Source organism: Ovis aries, chromosome 1, assembly GCF_016772045.2.
Source record: "Ovis aries strain OAR_USU_Benz2616 breed Rambouillet chromosome 1, ARS-UI_Ramb_v3.0, whole genome shotgun sequence".
Taxonomy (NCBI): domain Eukaryota; kingdom Metazoa; phylum Chordata; class Mammalia; order Artiodactyla; family Bovidae; genus Ovis; species Ovis aries.
The window spans coordinates 265,249,618-265,258,353 of NC_056054.1; the positions used below are offsets into that span (position 1 = coordinate 265,249,618).

At 50.4% G+C, this 8,736-nt stretch overlaps 1 protein-coding gene across 1 annotated transcript in view; it reads right to left on the reverse strand.

Moving 5' to 3' along the window:
- The window catches only part of TSPEAR (thrombospondin type laminin G domain and EAR repeats), a 171,454-nt gene that overhangs the window by 90,782 nt on the left and 71,936 nt on the right, over positions 1 to 8,736 (reverse strand). The window lies entirely within an intron of this gene.

Here is an 8,736-nt window from a genome sequence, read left to right on the forward strand (position 1 = left end):
AGGGCTGGAGTGTGGAAGGGTCTTCACAGGAGGCCTGAGAGGAGGCCTGGGGCTGGGGAGGCAGAGCTCCCTCCAGGACGGCAGTGCCCGGCTGTGTCCCAGGCCTGGGCAGGGCAGCGTCCTGGGGAGGCCTGTGGGGAGGCCTGAGTTTGGCCGAGAGAGTATGCAAAGCGTTTCTGACCAGAAGCCAGGCTCCTCATCCCCAAGAATAGTCCCTTAGGGAGGCCTCCTGTACGGGGACCATGAAGACTGAGGTTATTCATTGGCTGGGGGCGGCGGGGACAGCTGCCTCTGTTGGATGCCCAGGTGTGAGCCACAGGCCGGCTTCAGATGGCCTCTGAGATGGCCCCTCCATTAGAGGTGGGGAGGGAGGGGGACCACACAGCCAATAAGGTCCTCTTCACTCTGGATTTCACTGAGTTCACTGGGAGCTCGGGGACTAGGAGCAAACTCATTTCCAAGAATTAGGGGTCCCTGCAGGGCAGTGAGACTGACCACCCTGCCCTAGCAACAGAGAGTCCAGTTTGGGCCCAAGGAGAGGCAGATGGAGAAGTGATGGGGTGAGCCAAGAGCTCAGACACCCCCGGGCAAGGTGACAGCAGTTCAGGCACCATGAGGTATAGTTAGTGAGGAGGGATGGCTGACCTGTGGGTGGTGATGGGAAAGTTGGGGTTGAACAGAGAAAAACCCAGGCCCATTCCTCCGTGAGTAGGGCACACATAGTCGTCAGCTCCAGGCAGGGTGGGAAGTGGGACCTCCAATTTAGAGGGAGAGGTTGGGGGCTGTCTTTGTGACCTGAGGTTAAGGAATGTTTCTCAACACTAGACACAAACCATCAGAAGGAAGCTGGATCATCTGCTCACATCAAAACAATAATTTGTGCCCAAGAAAGGATACCATGGGCCATGCCGTATTCACAGAACAGAGCCTGGGCAGGACTTAAAACTGACAAAGAGTTAACACACAGCAGGAGCAAGACACCCAGGACATCAGCAAGGAAAACATGAGAGCAGCCATCTCCCCAAAGGCAGGCAATCTGAGAAACAGCCCAAACAGCCTGACCAGTCAGACAAAAGCAAATTAAACAAGGTATCATTTTCCCCCTATTAGATTGGTTAAAAAAGGAAACAGGAAAAAGTATACAGATGGAGCCCAGAAACAGCCTACACATCCATCCAGAGGTGAGCAGATGTGGTACCTACACACAATGGAATATTACTCAGCCCTAAAAAAGAACGGATTAATGCCACTTGCAGCAACGTGGGTGAGACTAGAGAGGATTATACTAGGCGGAGAAAATCACACAAAGACAATACCATATGATGTCATTTATATATGGAACCTAATGTATATCACAAATGAACTTATCTGCAAAATAGAAACAGACTTAGGCACACAGAGAACAGACCTGCGGTTGCCAAGAAGTGGGATGGGGGAGGAAAGGATTGGGAGTGTGGGACTGGCAGATGCAAACTATTGTATGTAGGATGGATAAACAACAAGGTGTTACTGTAGAGCACAGGTGATCACATTCAGTATCCTATCACAAACCATAATGAAAAAGAATCTAAAAGAGAAGGCATATATATAGAGTATAACGGAATTGCTTCACCGTACAGAAGAAATTGACAATATTGTAAATCAACCAGCTTTCAATTTAAATAAAAGATGAAGCACAAAAAGGGAAAACGGTTCCTGTCCCTGTTCTGTGTTTAAATCGGCTTTTCTTCACTTTTTTAAAAGGCGCTGAAGGGATGTGGAGGGAGGCTGGGCTGGGCCGCTGGGCTTCGAATGGGATAGGCTGTCTCGGCTTGAGCCTGGCATGTCCCTGGGACGTCCACAGCCTGGAAAGCCACAGCTGTGTGGTGACCTGGCTGTGGAAGCTACAGGGGAGGTGTCAAGAGAGCAGGAAGCCAGCAATGAATGACCAGCAGGCGTGAAGAGCCCCCGGGGTCAGCTCAGGCTAAGCCCTTCTCTTGCATCCACACTTTTAAACTCACACACATCCCCTCCCCCGTCAACCTCCAAGGTCTGCGTTAGCCCGGGAGCCAAGGGCTCTCAGAATGCGGAAAGTTGTCTAGAGGGCCCATCAGAGGGTACAGCGACAACCATGGCCTTGGCGCCAAGCTCTCCTGCAACCTGACCTCTCAGAGGCCTGGACCCCCTTTCCTGTGGGGTTGTGGGAGGGACTGGAACATCAACAGGCAGGCAGGAGCTGCCCCCCGAGTGAGACTGCCTCCCAGTGATGGGCAGATGGACCGCCCACCCCGCAAGGCCGGTGCTGTCAGTCCCGTGCTAGGCCACTCTGTAGGTCACTCTAACATTCCTGTGAATTTGCGGGAGGCTGTGTCTGCCTATGAAAGGACAGCTGCTGGGGCTGCAAGCAGGTCCCCTAAGAGCCACGTGGCTGGCAAGCAGCTGACTTTAGTTCATGGCGTGTAAACAGGTAACAGGGCTTCCAGGATCCCTCAGTCAGCTGACGCAGGGAAGTCCACACACAGAGTGGGACCAGTCCATCTCCCAGCCCCACACTTGCAGTCCAAACCTGAACCTTCCGTTCCCACCTTTCTCGGATGTTCTCTATAGGGTCCAGCAACTGCCTGACTTCACCAGGCACCTGGATATTCAGGAGACAAAGACAGCACACCATCATGCAGGCAGCGGGGCTGGCACGCGGACAAGGGGGTTGGACAGGATGCTCAGCTGCCCGCAGGGTCCCACCCACAGAAGGCGCCGCCACTGATCCAAAGAGCCGCCTCCCAGTCTCCTCCTGCCGGGAGCAGAGGTGGGTGAGGCCAGGATGGAGGGGCAGCACCCGCCCCAGGGACCTTTGCAACAGAAACACGGCTCACTCCTGCAGGGTGCGATTATCCTGTGATCCAGCCAGCTTTCCGTGTTCCCTTATTGCACGTCCTCCTGGTGAGTGAAGACACATCAGTGATGAATGGGGGTGCAGTGGCCTCGGGCTGTAGGAGGTGGAAGTCCAGACACTCAGCAACCAGGGGCTTGGCTGCTTCCAAATCCTGTGCGTGCGAGTGCCCTGACTCTATTATCCTGAAAACTCGTGCAATGATGGAATCAGAGTGAAAAGAGCTGTGGAGACCAGACCATTCCAAGCCTCCGGTTACAGGCCAGGATGGCCAGCACTGAGAGGCGTGTGGATACAGCTGAAGGAGAGGAAGGTCTGTGGTCCTAGTGCTTCCAGGAGGAAAGGAGGATGGTATCAAGTCAACCATAGAGGCTTCGATTGAAGAAACTTAAACTAAAACGGCAAACGGAACCCACCGTGAGCAAAAGGGAGGAGAAGGATGGAAATCAGTGTGACTGAAACAAAAGGAAAATTCACCGAAACCAAAGCTGGGTCTTCAAGAAGATCAATAAAATTGATAAACTTCTACCAGACTGATGGGGGGTTGCAGTGCAATAAGAAGAAACGATGTATCAATGTCAAAAAATGAAAAATGAGATATCAGTGAACATTATTCAAAAGCTTAAAGGAAACAGACTCACAGACATAGAGAACAGACTGTGGTTGCCAAGGGAGAGGGGAGGGGGGAAGGGATGGATGGGAGTTCGGGATTAACAGATGCAAACTATTATCTATAGGATAGATAAACAGCGAGGTGTCACTCAGAGCACAGGCATCCATATCCTATGATTAAACCATAATGGAAAAGAATTTGAAAATGAATATATATATATGTATAACTGAATCACTTTGCTGTACAGCAGAATATAAGACTGTAAATCAGTTATACTTCAATAAAATAAAATTTTAAAAGGAGGAATTAAAAGGATAATGAAGAGACTCTACAAATAGCATTATGCCTACATATTCGAATCTTAGATGAAATGGACCAATTCTGTGATAGGCAGAGACTGTAACTGAGTAGGACCCTTCCTGGGACAGACCCTCCCTCCACGTCCTCCACCTGCCTCTTGTTCATAGAAAAACTTTTCATAGTGTTCATGGGGTTCTCGTGGCAAGAATACTGGAACTGTTTGCCATTTCCTTCTCTAGTGGACCACGTTTTGTCAGAACTCTTCTGATAAATGACTCGTCTGTCTTGGGTGACACGATAGAGCATGGCTCATAGTTTCATTGAGTTACCCAAGCCCCATTGCCGCAACAAGGCTGTGATCCATGAAGGGTTAGTGAATAGTGATGTCCCGATGCTGGTTTCAAAGACTTGGTAACTGATCTACACTTCCATGTGATGTTGCTGCTGCTGCTGCTGCTGCTAAGTCGCTTCAGTTGTGTCCAACTCGGTGCGACCCCATAGACGGCAGCCCACCAGGCTCCCCCATCCCTGGGATTCTCCAGGCAAGAGCACTGGAGTGGGATGCCATTGCCTTCTCCAATGCATGAAAGTGAAAAGTGAAAGTGAGGTCACTCAGTCGTGTCTGACTCTTAGCGACCCTATGGACTGCAGCCTACCAGGCTCCTCCATCCATGGGATTTTCCAGGCAAGAGTACTGGAGTGGGGTGCCATTGCCTTCTCCATCCATGTGATGTTAACACTAGAGAAAGCTGGAGAGGGGCATATGTGACTTCTTTGTGCTCCTTGTGCAGTTACTCCATAAAATAAACTAAAAAAATCACCCCACAAGCTCAGACCATGCCTGGACCAGCAGAAGTCCTATGTGTGCTCTGAACCTATCAGGCCAGCTGCTGCCTGCACCCCGCCCTTCATGACTGTCCCTAAGGAAGGAGAATGGACACCAGTTTGACTCCTCCTTCCACACAGAACCTGGCCTTGGGTCAGCCTCAGGGCAGGGACAGCACTTATTAGGGGCTGGTTGTGTCCTGAGAAGATGCTGCTGCCCCAGCCCCAGTACCTGTGAGTTTGACCTTATTTCGAAATAGGGTCTTTGCAGATTAATCAAGATACAATGAGGTCTTCGGAGTGTCTCTTAATCCCACCTGACTCGTTTCCTCATAGAAAGGGGAAGTTTGGAGGCAGACACGTGCCCATGTGGAAAATGCCCTGTGATGATGGAAGCAGAGATCAGGGTGATGCTTCTACAAGTGATGGAACCCCAAGAATTGCCAGAAAAGTCCCAGAATCCAGGGAAGAGCTAAGAGACCCTGGGACAGCTTGTCCCCCAGAGCCTCAGACAGCATTAACCTCCCACGTTTGACGTCCAGACTAAGACCCACTCGTGTTGTGTGAGCCTGCCAGTCTGTGGGGCTGTCACTGCTGCCTTGAACGCTGGGCCAGGGCTGCCTGCAGACCAGGACTCACATTATCTTTATTTAGAACCAAACACACCTCCTCGCGGACCTTCCAGCCATACGACATTGTTCAGCCAGCCCGGCAACCCCAGCAGCACTCACCCTGACCAAGCCAGGACGCAGCGCCCACAGACACAGGTCCACCTCTGCCCCCAGTGACACTGGTGAAAACAAGATAGCTGACATCCACCCAGGGTTGCTTCCTAGGCCAAAACCAAGTAAAGACGTTCCAGGCTGACTTTAAGAGAGAGCTGAGCTCCTGGGACAGAAACAGTTGCCACTTGTTCTCTGAATCTGCTCTCAACAGCGACCAGGAGGGAGGGTGTGGAACCTCCCCCAGGACAATACACACACCAGGAGGGGAAACAAAACAGCGGCCCAGACGCTTCACACGCTCACTCATGCACACACTCACATCCTCACCTTCCTCCAGCCCCTCCACCACCACCACGGCTGCCTCCACTTTGCTACAGCAGCCGGGTCTGTCTGCCCGGGTCCTGTGACTCCTGTACCGGTTCCTCCTGGTGGACGGAGGAGGACAACTGTCCAGAGAGCTGCTGCGAATCCCCCTGCTGCGCCCCCAGCTGCTGCGCCCCGGCCCCCACCTGACCCTGGCCTCGTACTGCCAGCAGTCCAGCTGCCAGCCCTCCTGCTGCACCTCCTCCCCCTGCCAGCAGGCCTGCTGTGAGCCTGTCTGCTACAGGCCTGTCTGCTGCAGGCCTGTCTGCTGCAGGCCCGTCTGCCACACAGGGAAGATCCCCTGGAGGAGGAAATGGCACCCCACTCCAGTATTCTTGCCTGAAAATTCCCATGGACAGAGAAGCCTGGTGAGCTACAGTCCATGAGGCCACAAAGAGTCAGACATGATTGAGCGGCTGAGCATGCACGGTTGCACACCTGTCTGCTGCAAGCCTGTTACACACCTCTTCATTGCACACCTGTCTGTCACACACCTGTCTGCTGCACACCTGTCTGCTGCACAGGGAACATCCCCTGGCGTAGGAAATGGCACCCCACTCCAGTATTCTTGCCTGAAAAGTCCATGGACAGAGAAGCCTGGAGGGCTACAGTCCATGAGGTCACAAAGAGACACAACTGAGTGACTGAGCATGCACTGTTGCATACCCGTCTGCTGCAAGCCTGTCAGTCGCACACCTGTTACACACTAGTCTGTTGTACACATGTCTGCTGCAAGCCTATTAGACATTTGTTTGTTACACACCTGTCTGCACACACCTGTCACACACCTGTGTATTGCACACCTGTCTGCTGCAAGCCTATCTGCCTTTCAGTCACTCTACCTGGAGGTTTCTCTTTAATGCTAATTTTAAGTGGGTCTTCTGGTGTTGAATTTGCTCAGTTTTTGTCTGGCATCATTTTGTTTTACCTTCACCTTTGATGGTGATCTTACAGGTTTGCAGTTAGTTATTTTCTTTCAGCCCCTTAAAGATGACCTCTCATTGCCTCCTAACTTTCCTCTTTTCTGATGGGAAAACTACTATAAATCTTCTGCTGCTGCAACTATGAAGTTAATGTTTATTTTTCCTCTGATTGTTTTCAACAATTAGTCTCAATCTTTGACTTTCATCAGCTTCATTATGATCCACTTAGGTGTGGCTTCGTTAATATTTAGTTCTCTTAAGGTTTATATTATTGCTTGAATTTGTAGCTTGAATCTGTTTTAGAAAAAGATTTACCATGATCTCTTCAAATATCCCCCATTATATCTCTTCCTTTCATTTTGGGCTCCAAGGAGGAAAAAAAAAAAAAGTGAAATTGCCTCACCACGTTCTCCCATATTTATTCAGTTATTTTCCCTCCTTTTTACGTTCTAACCTCATCCTAAATGCTTCATAGCTTCTACTAGTAATCCACCCTCTGGCTGTCTCTTCTTCTATTAAATCCACCTATCGAGTCATAAATACTGTTGTTACATTTCTGCAATTTTTTGAGTCCAGAATTTCTACTTCTTTTACACATTTTTCAGTTTTAGATAAAACCATCCACCCATACATCTGTTTCCTTAAGCACATTCATCACAATTGTTGTAAACAGCATGTCTGACAGCTCTAATGCTGGGTCACCTGTGGCTTTGTTTCTACTGTCTGTTTTGTCTCTTGGTGCTCTTCCTTGGCATGGCTGTCATCCATGATTGCATGGCTGAGGTTGTGTATGCAAACTCCTAGCAGCTCTGAAGGCTTCTCTGCTTCTGAAGAGATTCACCACACCCTGGGCAGATGGCTTGGGTGTGGCTGAGGACTGTTACTGTTGTGAGGCTGGGAGGCACACTCTGTAAGTGCTCGTCTACGTCTGGTTTTCCCCACTCCTAGGACTGAGCTCTTTGGGGTCCTGGCCGAGAGCTGCTCCTTTTTGGCTAGTCTTAACTCTGGGTTTTGTCTCCTTGGTAGAGACTGCAAAAACTCTGCTTGGCTTTCAGTGGCTTTCTGATGACCTTCTAAGTATCTTCCCTGCACAGCATGAAACTCGGCAGACGCCTTGAGGATTCAATCTACATTTCTAGAGCTCTGCCTCCCATTTGCCTGGGATCTTGTCTCCTCAAGTCCTTGCTGCCTCCATGTTCACAAACCCCATGTAATTTTCTCCAGCCCCCTGAGATCTCAGGAGCTCTGCTGGCTTCTCTTCATTGTAGTTGCAGCCTTTGGCCACGTTTCTCCTCTGTGCACCCAAAGCCGAGACTCGTCAGCCACATTTCAGGGAAAAGCCATCAGGAAAAGCTGGCTCACCCCTCTAAAGTTCCCTAACATTCAACAAGTTTGCCTCTCAATTCTTAGTTTGATCAGTGGCCCTCCAAAGCTTTGAACAGATGTTTGAGTTTTATCCAGCTTTCCAAGTTCTCCTCGGCAGGAGTGTATCTGGCACTGGCTCCTTATCATAGATGGAAACAGACATCTCTCTTTCTCTCTTCTTCTGTGTGTGTGTGTCTGTCTGTTTCTCTCTCTATCTCATGCATTCCCAGTCTATATGATGAGTTCCTTTATCTCCAGAGAGGCCAGGAACCTGAGCACAAGTGGCCAGGTTCAAATGTATTTTATTTGCATAACTCAAAATATGCAGACAGACAACTCAGCTCACAATTTGACTGAAATCCTAGACCCCTCTCTTGCCTTTCATAGACTTCCAAGGAGTTGAGAGGCCTGGACTGAGCCCCATTATTGGAAGCACAGAACAGCCAGGAAGGGTGAGAATTTGAGCACCCAGACTTAGCAGAAGCATCAGTGCCCCCCAGAGTCCTCCCACAGGGGTGAGGTGTCAATTCTCCAGGCCGATGCACACCACACTGTGCTGGACCTGGTAGTCACAGCATCGCAGGGCACCAAGAACTTGACTTTCCTAGCCCGGCAGCTCAGGGCTTGGCTTGTTCATCTTTGCTTTTCTGAGCCTGCTTCACAGACAGGGAGGTCCCCAGGTGTGCACACAGTGGTCCCGTCAGTCAGGGAAGCTGGAGTTAGGCTAGATGGATCTCTCATGCAGCCAGTGCT